Here is a 21,136-nt window from a genome sequence, read left to right as displayed (position 1 = left end):
ACCATTCACTGCCTTCTTCCTCAGACTTATTTCATCTTGGTTTTTACCTTATTTTTCCTTTCCTGCATCCTCTTTCCTCAAGTGCCCTGTGGGCTCCACCTCTGCTGTTTTGTGGGGAGTTTTTTGAGCTGTCCCCAGTTTCTCTCAATACAAACACGTTTCTTTCCTGTCTCTTTCCCATTCAGGCCGTGTGGCTGCTGGTGCCTTGTGAGCGCAACCCTGGGCTGTGCTGGGAGTACAAGGGCTGTGTGGGCAGCAGCTTGCTTCCCAATGGGGACGGGGATGTGAGGTGAGATGTGCTCCACTCTCACCAATACCTTCATCCTTGTGCTTGACCAAGCTTTTAAAAAACATGTTTACAAATGCGTTACACTCTTTTTCCCGGCTGTCAGGTCCACAGCTTTGTAGACTCCTCACTCCACCCTTGAGGAGGGATCCAATCCCAAAATATGCTTGAAAGCAGGGATTTGGGTGGAAGTTGTCCAGGTGTCCTGACTATGAGGTTCTTGTTAATTGTTCAGAGGAATTCTTCTTGATATTGCTTGTATTTAGAAAGTTCACCTTTGAAAGTAGTGGATGAACTCTAATGAGAAATCTACTTCTCCCTTTCATATGGCAAGGGAAATCACAGTTTAAGAAGTCAGAGCATAGCAAGATTTTATAATGCACAGTAGAACTGCATAGTTGAACCTGTTTCTTTTCTGTTTTTTCCAGTGATTTGTCCTGTTGGGCAGCAGCCTTCTGAGTGACGCTGGATAGATGCCAGGCACTTGAGCTGAATCAAGCAGTGGCAGGGACAGCATCTACCCAGGCTGAAGTTTTAATCCCAGGCACGTGGCGTTTGCACAGGTGGTAGCTGGTGAGTTGTACGTAAGGAGAGCTTCTCTCTGTCTCTTTAACAACTGGCAGCTTGTTGCAAACTCTAAGTTTCTGGAGGCAAAGACTTGCATGCCTTGCTTGTTTTTCCCAGAGGGTGACGGATGAGTTTAGAGAAAATGAGACTGATCCAGGTTACCAGCTAATCTTAGGAAATCCTTACTCTTTGTTTGTATGTTTATGGATTATTTTTTCCTCTCCCTCTACTGAATGAGTAAGATCCTGGTGAGGCCAAACGTCAAATCTGTAGCAGTTGGTGTGTTGTACTAGACAACAGCACTGTGCCTTTTTAATCAGAGGAGGGTTTATACCCTCTGCCTTAGTGCTTCATAGCCTGGAAATACAAGCTGTGGGACTCTGATAACAGTAGTGGTGACTGGCTGCTCTCAGCATGAGGATGATTACAAATGTGTGTGTGAGCACACACTTGTTCACAGCCTTTCTAGCTGAACAGAAACTGAAACTTCCCAAAGCCTTTTATGCAAGTGCATTTTTTTTTTTCTTGCTTAAATCTGTGTGGCTGTGTGCAGACAAACATAATCCCCAGATCCCTTTTGAAGATGCTTTGTAAAAAACTGAGTATACTTGTTTTGACCTCCAAAGTGTGATCCTACCTTGAGTTCAATACTAGATATACCTCCTCTGTAAAAGAAAATAGCTAGCAATTTTTTTTGAGGGGAAGGTGTTTTGCAGTCAGTTTCTCCCATTGGTGATTTTCCTTGATAAAACAATGGCAATCTGCTTCTTCCAGCAGCTGAAATGATGTGATTCTTTTACAGCAAATGTGTGGAGTGCTGCCTTGCACCTTGTAACACTCTGCTTTATTTAAAACACTGCCATGCTGGGCTGACTGCTGTCTTCTCAGGAGTGTTGCACCAAGGAATTATTGACGAGATGCAACCTGGTCTGCAAACCACACGTTCCCTATTAAAAGCAACATATGTGCCTTTAGCTGTTGCTAATCATTTAAACATCTCTGTGAAACTTGGGAGGAAGTGTCCTCTCTGTACATGGATAGAGTCTCAAGAAAGCATTGGCACAATGCAGCTCAGCATCACATACTGAATCTTCTTATGTACATCAGAGTTGAAGATCAGTGCTTTAAGCAGAACCACTTGAAGTTATCTTCTTGAGAAGTTAAAAGGAGTCTCTTGTATGGATGGGCATGGGAAGGAAGTACACATCCTGGGCTCTTGTCTAACTCATTCAGATTCTTACTATGTTGTTAAGAGTGCTTGTTGGAATACTTGGATAAAAACCTGGAGGTCAGTGCCATACTGAGCTGTACATGTTAACTCTCTTAGCAGCAGAGTTGGAAAATTACTCTGGCATGAAGAATTACGAGGGTTATTCTGGCTTTATGTTGGAGGAGGCAAAGGCAGAAGAAGGAACTCAAGTATGTTATTTCAAGGTCCAGTTGTCTATTAAACCAGGCTAAAAGCAGTATGTTTTAATTAATGGAAAGTTTGGAAAAACAAATTTGGTACTAAAGTATCTTTCATGTTTTTGCAAGATGGAAGAAATCTGTCCTTAAGTTCCCCTCACTCATTACCACTGCTCTTCCTGCTTCAGTTCAAGCGTAACAGTTGCTATCTTGGGAACCACTGAAGGTAGATGAAGTTCCTTTATACTGCTTGAGAACTCTGAACCCCAGCACTTAAATAATAAAACAGCTTTAGTGCTAACTCCAGCAGATGTGGAAAAGAAAGGTTTTAAAATTGTTTCACTTGCTTTTCTGGGTGTGTAGAAATAGAGAAATCAAGGTAGTAATTGAAGCAATGTTTTTTATTTAAAAGCGTTATCACTTGGTTAGGTGCACTTTTTTTTTTTTCCCCACCAGTGTTTTCAATTGTTAAAAGTTAGAGACCACAGATTTTCTAGAAGCCTTATAATTTCATGTACATAAAATTATTCTCTTGCAGTGAAAGCATGTCTGTGTATTGGTCAGGAAGGTCCCAAATATAAGACTAGTTGCTGCTGTCTGTCATATCTGTGGTCCCAGTCTGATTCACAAGCTCGAATACCAGGATGGGAGAGAAGGTAAAAACCTTTGCTCCTCTGTAGCGTGGGTGGGAGAGCATCTTTATGTGGAGAGAATTCATTCAAAACCCAATATCATCAGGAAAGTACCTTGAAAATTCACTGCACGAATAAAGATTGAGTCAGCCAATGCCTGCTTATCATGTCAAGTAGTGATTACACGGTGACGTAAATCACCTTGTGCTATGAATAAATCTGATTTGATGGGTTTGCCTATGGCTGCATTTAAGAAAAGTGTGTGAGCTCAAATGCAGGTTTTTTTGTCCCTTTTTTTTTTTTCTTATTTCTGAGAGCACTGTAGTAATAGAGCGTAGAGCTTCAAGTGCGGCGTATGTGGAGAGTGCCCTGCACTTGGGGTTAGTAGACATTTTGCACTTTGCTTTCAATCCCACTATATTGCTTTTTGCTATCTGCAGATGCAGCTTGCTCTTTTGAAACTGCAGTTTGAATCTGCATCTGTAACCTGAATTTTCTCTTTTTTTTTTTTTTTGTGTTGATCCTTTTTTTTTTTTCTCCCATTTCTAGTTGTTTTCAATTATGGGCATTCATGGTCAGCTATCAGTGAATATTTCAAAACTTAAGAAATATGTATGCTTAAACAGTTCATATAAACCAAACCACTCTTTTTTTAGAATATATTTTGCTTAGATCCATGGAATCACTGAAGATATGTATTTCTAGATATTTATTTTTGGTGGTTTCACTGCAGCAAAATTTAACAGTTCTCAATAAGAGTAAATGGGACTTATCTGCTCTAATCACCTGCACTTTCCATTTAAAAAATAAAATTCCTAGGAACCATTGGGGTTTTTAAATCCTATATTTCAAAACACATGGTTACCCTGTCTTTTAAATCCTGAAGACGGGGAGGGCATTCTCACATCGAGAGGTGGCTGTTCAGATGGGGGATTTACTGTTGGAGAAACAGAGAAATCTGGGCATTTTGAATACTGTCATTGCATGCGGTGCAGCTGCTGATGCCCACGTGCTCTGCTCTGCAGGTGAAGGATCAGCGTCACAAATCAGAGCCACGTTGCTCACTAAGTTTGACAGCTTGTCATTACAGACAGCAGGCTTTTTCTCCTGGCTTGTAGTTGAAAAGGTTTAGAAATTATCGTAATCGCTTTCCTCAAGCGACTCGGGGAAGGGTGGGGGTTTATTCTTTCCAGATTTGGGGAGTGATGAGACACTCTGCTGTTTGTTTGTGCTAAGTTTACAATTATCTTACTGTCTTGGTCAGATTTTTTTAACATATATCCAAAATCGTTAAGCTCCCATGGAGTGAAAAAAGATGTGAAGAAAGGGAGTGGTGAGGAGAGAAGAAGGAAGAAATGATAGTTAAACAGGTTGGGGTTTTTCTTGGATTTAGGTGGGGTGTTTATTTTAAAGCAGCTATTCCTGGTATGTAGGGGAGGGTGCGGGGAAGGTGGGGTGACAGTGGGTACGTGTAATAGAGTATGGCATTTGCTCAGCCATGTGGGAAATCAGCCATCAGCCAGTTCTTCTCTTTCCTTTTAACCAAGAATTTTTTTGTTTAATGTGTAAGTACGGCCGTTCTCTGCTCTGGGCATGCATGCTGGGTTGCTGAAGATTAAATTAGTAAATGAGATCCAATGACATAAAAACAAACCCAAGTAAACAAAGCCCCCTGAAGGGTGCAGGCAGAGAGCACCCTTCATCCTCTGTCATCAGAGGAACAGGGCTGTTTGAATTGGCTTCCACCTTTGTTTTGAGAGGTTGCTGTGGTGATGAATAACCTTTGCAGAGGGTGTGTGAGCAAGAGTGCGTGCGTGTGCCTTGGTTCTTGTATATAAAACAATGCTGTTGGTGCATGGCTTTTCACCTCCACATCAGAGCATAAATCCTGGCAGTGGTCAGCTGCTCCCTAAAAGGGGTTAAGTAACGAAAGTGTTGGTTTAGAGCTAGTTATTAGTATGATGTTAATCTACTGATCACTTCCTCACATTGCTTTCATACCAGCTAGCAGCAGATTGGTTGATGACAAAGCGGTAGCTTTTTTCCATTGCATGGAAGGGGAGTTGCAGAGTAGCTGATATGCCTTATTTACGCAAGCTTGTGACAGCAAGCTTTATCTCATTACCTGGGCTTGAGGAAGGGTGGCAGGTAGAGAAATAGACTCTCTCTGTAGAAGGAAAGAGGGAAATGCTGTTATCTGAAATAACTCTTCTTTTTTTTTTTTTTTTCCCTCCCTGCAAAGATTGAATTTTCTAAAATGAGCGAGGAAAAAACTTGGGACTGTGTGTTTCTTTTTACCCTCTATTTACCAAGATAGGTTACAACCAAATATCACTGCATTTCCTGCAGCTCAAAATAGATAAGTATATTTTTCATCTTAAGATATGAAAATCTGAGGTAACAACTGCATATTGATACAAAAGTGTGTGAAAATTAGAACATATATATAGGAATATTTCACATGAGACATGCTTTATTTGTGAAGTACAAGCGTAGCTTTGAAGGTACAGTTGCCTGAAGATGTTATAAGTTTCACTTCTAGGTAAAGAATTGCCTTCAAGTCTTGGAAACTTGTGTTCAAGTTCTAGTTTTGATCCTGGACTGAGGAGGAGGAAATAAGAAGCAATATAGCAGTCAAATGCAGTTTTCAGCAAAATACAGTCTCACTTTTCTGACCTATACATTTTCACCCTGCTAAAAAACCCAATGACGCTGGCAAAACCGAATTACCACCTGGGGCACCTTGCAGAGAATTTTATTCCCCCTGTATTGCCCTTGTTCCCAACCTCTGTGAAGGTGCCCCATACCTAACTTGTAGGAAGTACTCTGGGAAAAAATGAGTCACTCGGAGATGATCCATTGGCCAAATGACAAATACATTGAAGTTAAAATGTCTACTTTTGGTGCATAATTCCTGATTTTTTTTTAAGTGTGAATTACTCAGTTCTGTGTCAGCTCCCTATCTCCTCAGAGATCATCGTACTTGGTGGTTTCGTTTGTGAGGCTGTGTACTTTGAAGGTTGTCTTCTTGACTGCAGCAGTAGTGAAGGATCAAAGAGGAAGATGAAAACTTTTTAAAAGCAGTAAGGCCTCTCACAGTATTTAAAGTGAAGGTGGCAAAGGCAGAGCACATGGCCCCCTTGCACAACTGATGGAAATTCTTGCTGAGTTAGAGCAGTTGGGGAAATAACCTCCTCTCACTCCAGCAGTTTTTTGAAGCTTATCACCTTGAAGTTCTCCCGCACACAATTTAAACAGGCTGACTGCTCCCTTTAGGGGCTCACTTAGTAAAAATCACCTTCAGTAAGGAGTATTTAATTATGTCTTCCAATACTTTATTCAAGCTACCCTCCTGGATTTTTGAGGATCTGGAGAATGCCACTAATAAAGCAAAGGAATAAATTTAGATGAATAAATTAATAGCAGGACCATAGCTGTGCTTTTAACAACTGACACATTCTCCAAGGCTAAAGCCGCACCTCCTGTACTTTTTCAAATTCATTTGTTCTGTTTCAGCTTAGTCTTTTGAACTATTTTGTGATGAATGAGTTTGCTTTACAAGCCGGTGATCAGCAGCAGCTGTTCATAGTAATGGTTTAAATTGAATCCATCTGTCAGTGGACTCTTTAAAGTGTGAATTTCACATTGTCAGGAGACTTGACTACACCAGAGAGGTATCTGGGTGCTTTTAGCCAAAAAGAAAAAAAAGATATCAAAATGAAGTGTGTTTGGAGGGGCTCTGGGATACCCTTGCAGTTTCATCTTTAGAGCCATGATTTAGCCTGCTGAGAGAAGAGCGAAGTGACCATAAGCAGTACTTTTGCACTGACATGCAAATACGTGTTCAAATGTAGGCTGAAATTAGGAGATGACCTGTGGTAAGCTCTCTAGAAACCATATGCAGTGATTGCTGCTTATGTTTTAATCCTGACCCTTTGATGAACCTCATCATCAGCTCTTTAAATTTTTTTTGATTGTAGCATTGGAGCAGATAATATTCTTCAGAGGATGAGCTGAAGAGGAAAAGACATAGCTTACTCAAATCAGGAAGAGGAGACAATGCTACTTTTTTTTTTTTTTTTTTTTCCCCAGCACGTGTGCATCGTTTTCCATTTTAATTTTTAGCTAGAAGAGAATGAAATGTGTCTGCTGAGGCTGTTTCGCAAACTAGATTTAAGGCAACATTGGAGAGAAACAAATGGTCATTTGCTGACTGCATTAATGGTTCTCGTAACCTTTGGTCCTTAGTAATATTCTCAGTAAATTACATACTGCATATGGAAATCAGTGAATTCTCAGCCTGCAGTCCATTGGTCTTATCCACAGGTAACTTCTTATGTTTTCTTTCTCCCCAGTTTGTTCTGCACCAAGACTTCTGTGAGAAGATTGGTCTTGTGCTGGGTCTGTGGATAGCTCTGTGGAAAAGCATTTCTTACCAGCAGAAGCTTATTCAGCAGACTACTGCATAGAATCACAGAACATTTTGGGCTGGAAAGAACCTTTAAATATCATCTAGTCCAACCGTCCTTGCAATGAGCAGGGACCTCTTCAACTAGATCAGGTTGCTCAGAGACTCATCCAGCCTTGAATGTTTCCTGGTATAGGACATCTACCACTTCCCTGGGCAACCAGTTCCAGTATTTCACCACGCTCATCGTAAAAAAATTTCTTCCTCGTGTTTAGCCAACTATGTAATTTTCATTAAATCATTTCACGTTAGGAAAGAAAACCTTTCTTGGAGGAGCAGAACAGTGGAACAACCTCCTTTGCCACTGCAAAACTCTTGTTTTTTCAATAGGAGGGCCATATTTTATTTCTAGGCTCAGTTGTCATCTCCAACTGCAGAGAGGAGCCTTTGTTGCTGGTCAAATAAAAGTTGTCTTGGCAGCCCACATTGTCCGTGGCAGCAGGAAACCTCATACAGTGGGTGACGTCCACCCTTGTTTCTCTGTCTTGAGGTTCTCCATCTCTTTTTTGCCGTTCGCCGTTTTGCAGGCATTGCTGCTCAACAGTGCAGCTGCATCACTGCTGCATTCCTAGGGCAAGTGCCAAGTCAGCACTTAAGCAGAGGCGTAGAGAAGGGAAAAAAATACACCAAAGCAAAAGACCCAAAGTGGCCTTGTGAGTTGGTATTTTGTCACTCAAAGCTACTACAGTGTCTTTGAAATGAAGTGTCCGTTATCATATTGTAAGAACCTCATCTTTTCTTTAACACACGGAAAGCCACACTATGTATAGCAGAGCCTGTTATCGCTGTGTACATGACAAATACAGATGATTTTTTTTTAAAACGACTCATTAATGTGTTCAACATGGAGATGGTGAGAATTGCACAGAGTGAAGAGATTGATTGATGTTGGCTTGTGTTAAGAAAATATGGCTGACAGAAGGAGTCAATACGTGCTTTTTTTTTTTCTGTAGAGTGCATTGCTTTTCCTGCATGGGTTTCATCAGAGAAATTAGATGGGGAATCCCCTTGCTCAATAGCTGACAATATCTTGTTGCCTTCCTTTAAAATACTTAATAGAGTTAAAATACAATTATTAAGATCTGGCACTCATTTGAATGCCCATTTGGGACTTGGGATTGTAAACACACAGTATTTGTGAATTAGCTGCTGACATAGAGTAAGTATTCAGTCCTTCACCATTTAACCTAACAAGAAGTAAAAGCTGAGTACCAGTGAGCATGTGAAAAGCTTTGTTCTCCAAACCCATAGATGAATGTGTCCCTTCTCACTGAGAGCACTCAGACCTCTGAAGATTCCTGGGTTCTGATTTCAGCTTTTCAGACTTCACAAGCTGGGCCTGAATGGTGGGATTTGGCAGGAGAGAAAAGAGGAAAACTCTGCTTTCCTTTCCCAGATAGACAAATGGAGGAGAATATGGAGAGCATGCTGAAAGGAATGGATTTCCCATCTCAGGAGTAGCCGGGCGGTGCAGTGTCTCCGTGAAGAAGGTTAAGGGGGTGCCTGTGCACAGCATGAGCCTGCTCGGCTCCCATGTTCTTGTCCAAGATTGGTATGAACAGGCAGGGTGTGCCAAGCCCACTTCTGCGTGGGTATTTGAAGAGGCAGCATTGCTGTCTAAGAGGATTATGAATGAAATTCTTATTATCTTGTCTCATCATTAAGGATGAAATTGTTAATTTTTTAAAACCAGGATCTATTCCTTTTACAACTGTTTTAAAAACTTAGCTTTTTGACACCATGACATGGTTTAAGCAGAAAAGCTGATTGGTGTTTGGTTACTCTGTATCTTTAGTTTCTCACTTAAAAGTAGATGGAAAGTATATTTTTATCAATACCTGTTACTGAATACGGGATTAATGTTTATATTGCTGACATAATTTCATACCATAAGCAGTATGATGAGTGCTGTGTGTAATTTTTAAGTAAGTTTTTTCTACTTCAGATTTTCATGAGTAGTTTTGAGTGACATTCTAGTATCTGGTTTAATTTTTATCAGGAATGTACAGCTATCTTGTTCCTAGAAATGCAAAGCTGGGAAGAGGTAAAGTACAGACAACTGTGACTGAAGAGTTTTGTAATCTCTGTTAATCGCTGCAATACTTAGTGAAATTCTGAAGCTATAATAGCTGACCCAATAAGAATGTGAGAGACAGCAAAACATTTTGAAATTGCTAGCAGCTCAGTTTTTGTGTAGTACATCCTAGTTGGTAATCTGATGTTGGCATTGTTACAGTTCCTCAGTTTATATTGTGGCTGTTATAGCAGAAGCTGAAATATCTTTGCTATCATTCGGACATGGAAGTTTCTTCCATTGTATTTATTTATTTAGAAATTCTATAAGAAATATCTGCTCACATACAGAAATTTTAAAACTATGAAAATCGTAGAAAAATAGGATGTCGTGAGTTGGAAGGAACCCACAAGGATCATTGAGTCAACTCCTGTCCCTGCATATGACAACGCCACAGTTCACACCATGTGTCTAAGGGTGTTGTCCAGTCTCTTCTTGAACATTGTCAAAACTGGGGCTGTGACACCTCCCTGGGGAGCCTGTTCCAGGGCTCCACCACCCTCTGGGGGAAGAACCTTTTCCTCATGTCCAACCTAAACCTCCCCTTGCACATCTTCCTGCCATTTCCTTGGGTTCTGTCATTGGTCGCCAGAGAGATCAGCACCTGTCCCTCCTCCTCCCCTTGTGAGGAAGCTGTAACCGCCATGAGATCTCCCCTCAGTCTCCTCCAGGCTGAACAAACCAAGTGACTTTAGCTGCTCCTAAATACAGCTTCCTCTCCAATCCCTTCACTTTGTAGTCCTCTTCTGAACACTCTCCAGTAGCTTTATATCCTGTCTATCCTGCGTTGCCCAAAACAGTACACAGTGCTCCAGGTGAGGCCACACCAGTGGAGAGCAGAGCAGGACAATCACCTCCCTCGCCTTGCTGGCAATGCTATGCTTGATGCACCCAGTACACGGTTGCCCTCTTGGCTGCCAGGGACACTGTTGGCTCATGTTCAACTTGCTGTCGACCAGAACCCACAGATCCACCTCCACAGAGCTGGTCTTCAGTGTTTCCTTCTTCAGTCTGTACATACAGCCAGGGTTTCTGTGTCCCAGGTCCAAAATGCGGCACTTGCCCTTGTTGAACTTCATGCAGTTGGTGGTTGTCCAGATTATTTTGCAGGCCCTCTGTGCCCTCAAGAGTGTGAACAGTGTGTTTACTGTGATCTATTGTTGCCAATATCTTTACCTACAAGATTTCTTCTTAATGCAGCCTAGGTTATAAATATGAGAGTTTGCCATTTTAGGAAATCCTTTCAGTAAGTAAGGGGAAATACAGACCACTGTAAGCCATATGGAATGTGCAGAGAAGCCACTGCGGATTGCCACTTCACCAAAATCCTCAACAGCCAGATAAATAACAAGTCGTAGCTGGTTGTGCTTGTGATGGTGTGTGTGTATTTTTTAAAGAGAGACAAAGTAATTGTGTCCATTTCCTCTATACCATCTGCTTTCTTGTATTTGTGGACAGCACGTCTTAAATAACTAGGTAGTTGCCTTAAGAGTTGGCTGTTGTTTTCTTTTAAGAAGAGGAACTAATGCTTATCACAGTTGACTTGTGCTGCTTGCTGCTGGTCTCCAGCAATTGCTCACTCAGATGCATATACCAGTCAGTAAGAGAGCCCATAGGTGACTGCAATTTCAAAGAATAGCCACTTTCCTGCTGGCATAATTTATATTTCACTCCTCATTTACTCTACAGTTAAGTCAAGGTAGACCTACAGTACTGGCTTTTGTGGCACAGGCCACTCTGGCAAGGCATCATGTTTATTACCAACTTCCTAATATCTCTCTGATTTCATCCTTGTTGGTGTCCTTTCCATGGTGTAATACAGGGCTGCATCGACATTTTGTTATTGTGGCTGAACAGCATTTCGGGCAAAGAGGACACTGTGCTGCTTTCTTGGTAGACTTAATTGCTGATAAATAGGGATCTGATTCAGCTGACAGTTTACACCATATTGATATGTTCCTATCAAATTGTGTTGATGAGGGTTTTTGGTTCCCCCAAGAGCTTCAGGAACCCACGAACTTTGGCACCTGCCGGTTGAGAGGGAGGTGCAGCATGTGGCAACTAATAATTCCTATAATAGAGGTGAAATACAGAAAAATATAGTCAGTACAGCAAATAAATGCAGATTCCTTCTGTGAAAAGGAAGAGTAAAATTCAAGATACTGGCCAGACATTGATACACTCGTACAGCTTTACAACACTGAACTGCAAGCACCAGCTGAAGATTTCACCATTTAAAGAGGAGGGTTTCATTCTTTCTTCTGTTTTCATGTTGATTCCTCTGCAGGGTGAGGTAGGGAGTTTCTCTGTCTGAAATTCTTAATAGAGATCACAAACGTGACCATCCTTATATCGTGATCAACCATGGAGTGTTGACTTTTAACAGATGCAAGATATTAAATCAAATGCATCAAACACATGAGTCATTATGATGGTGTATTACAATGATGGGTTCATTTTTTCTTCTTTCTTGTCCCGTTTCTTTTCTTATTTAAATAAAGCTGTTGATTTTTCCTTTTTGTGTAAATGATTTTTGTTGCAGTTCTTACTATTGTTTTCTCTATGCTTTAAAAAAAGAAAAAGAGAAAAAAACAGAGTATTTCTTCTACAGGTGCTGAATTGTTTCTCATTCTTCTTACTCTTGTATGGAGGAGGCCCAAAGAAATTCATACCAGAAATCTTTCTACTTATTATTGTTACTTGCCTTCTTACAAATAAAACAAAGTGGAAAATATACCCTTTCTATTGTGTGAACATTTAGAAAAGCAGTATCTCATTTTTAACTAGTTCATTGCCTAATGGATTATATTATTTAAAGAAAAAATAGAAAAAATCTTCTGTGCTGTTATTGAAGGTGTTTAGAATGACAGTGCTCATCTTTACTCATTAGGATGTATTTTTTCCTATCACTTGAACATTTTCAGTTAAACATGCTTTTAAAATTCATTATTGATATGTAAAACACAGTTAGTCAAGGAGCTGTAAGCCACAATCCCCTTTCCCTGCTCCCTTCCCCCAATTAGTTTCTCCTTTCTGTACTTCTCAGTGTTCTGTCTATGTGTGTGGAATGGGGAAGGAACCACTTTCTCTTGTGTATCTTCACCAGGTGTATTTCCATTCTTTGCTGGCTAAGATACTCTCATTATTGAGCCAGCAAAGAATTTCAGCTGCTGTTTATAACTCAATTTAGAGATTTGGTTTGCTCCTGTAAGTGATTGTAAGTGGGAAGAGTTCCTGAAATCTGTTGCTCTTCTGATGATCCACCCCTGGTTTGAACCTCTGAGCTCTTTGCTCTGAGCTCAGTATTTCCCAGGTGTTTTTAGCCAGACTAACTCCTGGATTGGTACCTAAGACTTGGGTGGCCTGGCAAAGTAAAGCTTTGGGGGTGTGTCATGTCTAACTTTTTGTTGCTTCCAGGAGATGCACAACCTGTCACTTCAGTTGCTCCGTGCGTAGGTGTTAGGTCCTACGTTTGCTGTTGAAATGACAGAGTGTGACCATGCGCTGTTGATAGAAAGTATGAGATGAACTTTGTGGCTTACATAGGAAGCCATTGGAATGGTATTTAATTATATAAAGCTTCTGATGCTCACAAGAGTGTCTGTAGAAAATCCCGTTGACAAGTTTGGTGGGGATCTAATAGATTCAGCTGAAATGTTATGGGATTCTGGCATAATACCTGCTAGTTATTTTATGTGCTCAGTTTTCATTATCAACAGTGTTCCAAAGTATATGCATTAAGATTTTTCAAAGTAGACTGGAAAACAAAATCCTGCAAGCAGTATTCATTTCACTAGAAATTCTCACTATTCTCTGTTCTGCTTTAAAATGTAGTTTTTTTTTTTTTTTTTCCTTTATTCTTCCAAGTTGCAGGCTTAAAAATGGCAATAAGTGGGCAAGCATACATTTTAAAAGTCCTTATTGTTTGTGGTATCAAAGTATAATAACATTGACCTTCATCCTAGGAGCTTTGACAAGACTGCAGTAATTGTCTAGATGTTTACCTTGTAAAGCTGTCTTCTTTGCATTGAAATATACAGCAATTTAGTATTTTGTTGATACTAAATTCATGATTCCTTCAGTTAAACTACTGTGAGTAGCCATATTTTGATTCTTTTTCCCTTTTACAATGGTATTCACTATAATGCAAGGGATAGATGTTGCACAGAAACAAAGTAACCATTAACATAATAAAATAATTATTGGTTAACACCCTTGAAAACTCAATGAGGAACTTCATACAATGCTTAACTCGTGAAGAATATGACACCTCTTTGCTGATATGCAAAGTTATTTGTCACTTAGGGAAGAGGTAAAGCAGCATATTGAGTGTCAGTACTGCCTGACTGTGTCTTAAAATATCTTTTTTGAGATGGAGCTTTGAAAGCATGTATTATTAACTATGAAAGAATGTGTTATTTGCTATTTGAGAATTTTAATTATTTTGGTTGTAATTTGTCAAAGTATGTAACAAAACTGGTGTGTCGTGTACAATTGATAAATTTTAGATTGTTGGCCCTTTGAGCATTTATAGTTTATCAGCAGTAGAAGTATTTTGTCAAAGAAGATTTTTGTGAGAATTTGAAGCATTAATATCACCTATACTTTGTAAACCAATCAAAATCTGATTCCTCCAATATGATAAAAGTATGATTATCACAAGAATCTTAGGCTTAATTTGAAGTTATTTTCCTGACTACAAAAACCAAACTACAAGGTTTACACACTTTTGTTTTATTTTGTTGATAAAATAGTATCCAGCTTAGACTGATATTAGCTCTGAGTATACAGTCTTAATCCTAAGGATTTCATTTCTAAGCATTAGGCTTTTGTCCCAAAGTTATGAAGCCTGTTGCTTCTAGCAACTTCCAGCATATAGTTGAGTCTTAGAGGCAATGTGTACACTTGCAAGCAGATACTTCAGTAAAAGACTTCAATTTTTGAGCTTCGTATTGAAGGAAGGAACTTGTCTTAAATTTGATCTGGATTTTTTTTTTTTTAATTTACTGGTGCGTATATAATTTGTAATCAATATGAAATTGGTTTTCAGTAGTGAAGAACTGCTTGTTTTGAGTGTTTTACTGAAATAAAATGTTTCCATATTAAATTTCACCCTGAATTATCTTAACTATTGAGACTGGAGTTCCAACAGCAGCCTGCGGTGAGAGCAGGCAGGAATGTTCCTGGTTCTAGTGGTTGAGAAAAAGAGTCATTGAGATATGAATTAGTGAGGGTCCACAGTGAATCTAGTTAAGGGGGAACATGAGACACATTTTTCTTGGGACATTATTTTCTTAACACAAGATAACATGTTTTAGGGATGGTGTGTGCAAGGTGGCAACAAGTGCCTGTGGTCTGGGAGAAGTCCTCAAGCAACGCCTGCACTTGGTGTTGAGCTGTGCCCACGGCATGCGGGGTGCTTCCTTTTGTTGTGGGACCAGCTTCTGTTGCGGCTCAGGGCAAATCCAGTATCAGTGGTACTGAGAAGGAAGTAGGAACGTGCAGGGCCTTTTCTCTGAGGGCCATCCTGTTAGCCTAACAGGTTATTCAAATGTTTTCCCTTTCATTTAGCACAGTCAGTTGTTTCAGCTGTAACCTTTGAAAAGGACTTAAGTCTGTCAATAGATACTGAAGATAGCTGTGAATTTGAGAGGTGGAAAGAGGAGCTCTTTTTAAAAGGTGATGTGAAGCCATGGGCCATGACCCTGCTGGGACTAGCTCTGACTGAGAGATGGAGCATGAGGTAGAACTCTTCCTGTAGAAAAAGGAAGGGGAAAATATAGCCTAGATGCCCCCTGCCTCTCCAGAACAAGGAGTGCAGGAGGGGTGTGTGGGGCACAGTTTTCATGTTTCTGATATGGGGTCTGGTCTCTCAACCCAAGAGCCCAAGTAGTTTTTGCTCTTCCCTTCTGTTTCAGTGGTTATTGATAAACAATTGTGGCCAATGTGGATGATGCCTGGGGAGCTGCTTGTTGGTTTTCATTTTGCTGTGTCCGTGACAGTGACTTTGAGATCAAGAATTTCTTGACAGCTTAACTAAAGGTCCTGTTGACTTTTACCTTTCACCCATCCCTATGGCAGTACTCAGAAAACGCCCTTTGCTAGCCGCTATCTGCGTGTTTAATTTGAGCTGAGGGGAAAAAGAAAAAAACATCTCAATTCTCTCTTACGCTTACTTTAAACTATATAACGCTGATGACGCAGAGAGTTTTGCACCTACCCAGGCTTCCTGAATGTCCTGCAGATGGCTGGGTTGGCCACCAGCTGAGGTAGCCTACTCCGTGTGTCTGATACCCTCCCATTGAGGTTGTGAGCCGGTGGTGAGTTGGGGTAGCCCTTGGCTGCCTGAGCTTAACTGACTGCTTTGGGCTGGCACCTTGCCTGTTCCTGGTTCCTGATAACATAATTTGGGAAGAAGACCAAGGACTTAAAAGTAGGAAGAGAACAGCTACCCATCCCATCAGTGGATTCAGGTATATTTTCTCTTAATTTACCATTTGTTGTTTATGTTTCTCTAGTAAGCTTTTTTTTTCTTTCCTAACTAGAAATGGTTAAATTAAAGTATTTGTCAATACATTCTTGAGCAATACGAAAGGCCTAAGTCCAAGGTAATTTATGACACCTTGTTCAGCCTATATCTTGATGTATTCCAATAATAGAAATTCTTTCCAGAATGTATGAAACACTTTGTACTCTGCCCTTGTAAACTACAGAGACAGGGTTATGGCTGGTCCACATATCTGTAATCATGCTGTCTTTGGCTCAGTCATTTTCATAGTGAGGAATTTGAAAATAATGGTAGTTTGGTTTGTTTGTTTTTAAATTTTTCTTGCTGAACTGAACTTTGAGGACTGTTTAATGTAGTGCATCCTTTACTGTTTGCACTATAGGAAACATAGATGTTAATTTGATAAAGCTACCAGCCATTGCGTTCATCTCATACAACTAAAATTGCTGAAGAAGACAGCAAAAATAATGCCACAGGATGGGAGTAAAACTTACTCAAATTTTGGGAAGCTGTAGCTTAGGTTCAGTAGCTGTTTGACTGAGCAGCCAGGCCTCAGTTACAGGAAGAGACTGGGCTTTTGAGAGTCCCTGTTTGCTCTGTGGTTATTGTCACAGGGAGGTGACTCACAGATGTAAATGTCGGCTGCACCTACGTTGTCAGCAGCTTTGGGTCTGCTGAGGATGAAGAGAGGAGTGAGTTGGGTGTGAGTGCCAGGCTGTTTACTCAGAAAGGAGGGTGGCAGGGAGGTGGAACAGAGAGATGCTCCCAAGTACCCACTCCCCTTTTCCTAGGAGAGGAAGGTGGCACATGGGGCAGAAACTGCTCACCACCTGGAATCAGCCCGTGAGAAATTAGTGGAGCTGCACTGAACTGAACTGCAGTATTATTTTGGTATTAGCTTTTTTAATTGTACTAGATCCACACACACCCTGCTCCCCCAAGCACAAGATTGTGCCTTTTTGACCAGTTTGGCTTCTCAGTTCATTTGCTAGAAGCAAATCCTACTGCTAGAAGCATCCTTCGGATGTCAGTGTGCTGTTGGATATTAGCATTTGACCTTCAGAATTAGTCATATAATTAAGGAGTGGGCAGACCACATATTCTGTGTTTGATCAAACTGCTAAGAAATAATTTTGTGAATATGAATGATGCTATTTTAATAAATACAGACTGCTTGAAGTCCTAGTGCTTGGAGAAGCAGTTGCAACTCTTTTTCCTTCCCATGTTCAGCCAGCCTCAGGAACAAACACCGTGATTCAGCCTTAAGTGGCTTTTTTGCTCTGCTTATATTCAAACCCTTGTTCAAATTACACAAGAGAGACTTGGAAAATCCTCATTTGTTCTGCAGTCTGCTTTTCATATAATGTGTTTGTAACAGTTGATGTGACATTTAAAAAAATATATTGCTGTATTGATGTGTCTTCAGGAGATCCTGTGTTGGCATTTGGAGAACATTATTCAAGTTTGAATTCTGATTTAAAAACTCAGTGATACTAAAGTTTGAAGTTTTGATAGAAGTAGTGAAGTTGATGTTAGTAGGAAAAGTTTTAAAGGTAAAAATTGTGGTTTCCACTTCAGGTTAAATCCTACTATAGCTTATTATAACTTTATTTTTTCCTTAAAATTTGTGAATTGGCCTGACAGTCATCAAAAATTTTGGGGAAAAACCTGTGCTTAGTCACCTAACTCTGATATTGGTCCTTTTGTTTTATATTGCACAGTTCAGTATGTTTAATATTGATGCTTTAATATTTTATCTTACAATATTTGTGTTAAATAGTTTAGAAGAGTATTAATATTTTAACATATCAGTAAGAGTGTTAAATTGCAAACAACCCTACTTGATGCTTTTGAGAGGATTTTTAGAAACTTTCTATGTATTTTTAAAATGCACTGAATCTGTAAGAGATATGTGCTGTGCATATTGAGTCAGGTTAAAGGATTCCCAGTTGCAGCTCCCCTGTGTGAGTGCCTTTTAAGATGAATTCAGAGTACTAGTTTTGCATATTCTACAGCAGCTTGGTGAGTGGTGATGACTACTTCAGATGCAACACTGATGGCTGCCCTACTTTTGGATTTATTCTATCCCTCAATTTCCTTCACCACAGCACCAAGCCTCCCCCCCTTCTCCTTTCCTGAAAAAGACAATGCCAATTCCTCCATATTTTAAAAATATTGTATATTTTCCTTTAGTACAAAGGAGGAATACTACTGACAGTTGTCAGATTTAACTGAAACAAAGTTACTTTTTACAGTAGTGTTTTCAAGTATTTTGCTCTAGAAAGCAAACTTTGATTTATTTCAGTATGCACTGTTAGAGCTCTGATTGAGCTTCCAAAGATAAGTTGTGAACATGAGCTAAGGAAATGATTTTAAGTGGCTGAATAGTATTTTGATACCTGAACACAGGGAAAAAGGCTAAAAAAAAGAACAAGAGAAAATATTATTTGTTATTCCTTTTTGTTTCTTTTTCTCAAAGCTGATTTTTTTCTTTCTTATTACTATGCTTTGTGTTCTGGGATTTGTATTGTCATGTGGCATTGAAGAATGCTTTCTTCAAACTCACCAAGTTTGAATTCTTTTCAATAACTCAAGAGAGTGAAACAGAAAAGGCTAGATTTAATAAACTGATTTGAGTTTTTTTGGATTTTTTTTTTTTTTTACATTTTTGGGGCATGTTGTGATTTTTGTTTGTTTGTTTTCTTGTTTTTTCAGTCACTAAGCAGTAAGAAAGAAAGGCTTTGGATAGTGGCAGCTATGAGTCTGAGAGACTAATCTAATCCTGAAGATGGTTTGGAGTGGATTTACAATAGGGGTGCTAGTCTGTATTTTGCCTCCTCATTACAGATATTTTTGTTTTGAAGCAGTTCCTTTGATAAGGTTTTCAAAATCACTCTTGGAACCAAAATGCGCAAGGCACTAGGATTCACCAGCATAAATATCAGCGTATAGATATTCACCAAGAAGAAATCAGGCACTGTCTTAGCATTCTGAGTGTGTCATATTATAACATTACAATACACAGTAAATACAGAGATTATTTTACAGTGTCCTTCATTGATTTTGTAGAGATTTGTTCATTCAACAGCTATCTGAACCTGTGTGGTTATAGTACATTTAAACTGGTACTGCCATCCATCTGCTCCTGCTTAGTCCTTAAAAATTCTGCTCTGTCAAAGGTATCAGAAGATTCAGCTCAGCAACTTCTGCCTGCCTGCATTTTTTAGGTAACTTACATGCATCTAAGTCCATGTAGTTAGGAACTCACAGCATATAAAGTATCAGGAGTGCATGGCATTTTCTGGAGTCTTAAGCAACAAGCTGATATAAAAACAGAAAACTAACATTAAGGGAAACATTTGATGATTATTATGAATAATTATTTGAGCTTAGAGACAAATCCTTCATGACACGCTCTTGTCATGTTCTGTTTTAGCAAAGTTTGTTTATACTGAAATATAAGAGGGATGAATAAGAGATATGAAACAGTGAATTGGTGCTCTGCATCTTCCCTGTGAGCCAGCTCCCAGCTGAGGCCAGGTCAGACTCTTTGCTTTGGTCTCCATAAACCTCACCTTTGCTGCCCTTCAGTTTGTCAGGTTTACTCATAATTTAAGGAGGGCGAATGAGAGTGTAAGACTACAGGGAAAATGAAGAGCACTGAGTAAGTCTGACATGTAGCGGCCTCTCTAGGAGTAGGGCTAAGTAGAGAGTCTTCTGAATGTTTTCAACCTTAATGATTTGTTTGTTTGTTTTAAATGTGTGGTGTTTTTTGTTTGTGTTTTTGTTTGGTTGGTTTGTTTTGTATGTTTTTGGGTTTTCTCTTTTTTTAATTTAATATATATCAGTGTATTGGGTTTCCAGTCACCTGTTCTCAGGAAAAATAGGGTATGCAAATTTGAGTTGCAATGAAAGAGGCATGGAAAAATGAAACTAAAAGCACCCTTTCTCCTCCTCAGAGAGCTTTTTTTTCCTCCCATGTCTTTTTTTTCTTTTTCCTTGTAAAAAGAAACAGAAGATCTGTCTTCCGAAGGAGAAACCTCTTTTCAGCACAGTATCAAAGTGCACGGGGCTGTTAATCACTTATGCATTTTGAGCATGAAGAAAAAAATCAGTCCAGTTATTAACTTCTGTGATCAGTCAAGGAGATAACTAGGAAAACTGTGAGTGAGTATTTTGTTACTGCTTTAACCAAATCAGGAGGCAGGGAAAAGTATTATAAGCTGGTGACAGCTTTAATGCACAGATGCGAATACTTTAGCAACCATCATGTCATATAAATCCCAGACACCTGTCTAAACATCAAGGTTAGCCTAGAAAAAAACAGTTATTTGTTTTGTTACCTGAGTTGTTAGTGTCTACCACAATCTCTGTTTGCAGATGAGCTTAAATGTATTTTAATTCTGTTTGTACTAACAAATGCTGGAAAAATCCAGAGCTATCAACACTGCTTATGAATTAGGACACATAGTTGTGAAACTTTTTAAACAGAAATACAAAATGAGAATATGGTGGCTGATCAGTGGACTTAGGCTCAGCAGTGTGCTAGATTTATATGGTGGTTTGGGTTTTTTGATCTGTGGGGTTTTTTTAATGTAAACTCTTCTCTAGCAAAGGTTTGACACAGTGATGCACTCTGGTAAGCACCTACCCAGTAAGAATCCATCTGCTCCTGCAGTGTATGGTATTTGATAACAGAGTTGAAGGTAGGTCCCTTCCAAAGAGGATTCTCCTGCTTTTACAAAAAGAATATGTGTAGCTACAGGCCAAGATATCTAGCCAGCACAAGCAGCAACAACATAGCAGTGTTGGTAAATGATGCCCAGTCACAGCTGCTTTTAGGACTGAGTGAAAAAGATCTCAATGTGCCGCTGTGTGGATGGACAGGCTCATGTGATTAATGTATTTCTTCATTCTGCCATATGCATGTGATGCAAACTGAAGCCATGCACAAACACAAAAACTAATTGTACATTAAGTTGGTTTAGCAGGTAAAGAAATGGCAGCACTTATCAGGTTATGCTCATCAAGCCCAAACAAGGAAACAAGTCATGAATTTAAGGGAACATCTGCTGATACACTCTGAAAGTTTGCCTCTGTCTTCCACTTAAGTCATAAGAACTGGCAAAAAAAAATACTTACTGGTGATTCTTTGTGAAACAAGAGAGTGCCATGTGCTACTGTTAGACTGTCA

At 39.6% G+C, this 21,136-nt stretch overlaps 1 protein-coding gene across 16 annotated transcripts in view; it reads left to right on the top strand.

Moving 5' to 3' along the window:
• Positions 1-21,136, top strand: part of EPS8 (EGFR pathway substrate 8, signaling adaptor) — a 143,927-nt gene that overhangs the window by 35,240 nt on the left and 87,551 nt on the right. For 8 of the 16 annotated variants that reach the window (XM_071815501.1, XM_065853228.2, XM_065853235.2 and 5 more), the window contains exon 2: positions 715-859. The exons of 4 other annotated variants lie outside the window; for them this stretch is intronic. The gene's annotated coding sequence lies outside the window, so the exon portion shown is untranslated. Of the gene's footprint in view, positions 1-185; positions 290-714; positions 867-2,891; positions 2,917-21,136 lie in introns of those variants that run through there. 4 more of the 16 variants (XM_071815446.1, XM_071815464.1, XM_065853260.2 and 1 more) reach the window with 4 other exon arrangements.

Source organism: Patagioenas fasciata, chromosome 1 (assembly GCF_037038585.1).
Source record: "Patagioenas fasciata isolate bPatFas1 chromosome 1, bPatFas1.hap1, whole genome shotgun sequence".
Taxonomy (NCBI): domain Eukaryota; kingdom Metazoa; phylum Chordata; class Aves; order Columbiformes; family Columbidae; genus Patagioenas; species Patagioenas fasciata.
This window is presented reverse-complemented; position numbering and strand designations above follow the sequence as displayed.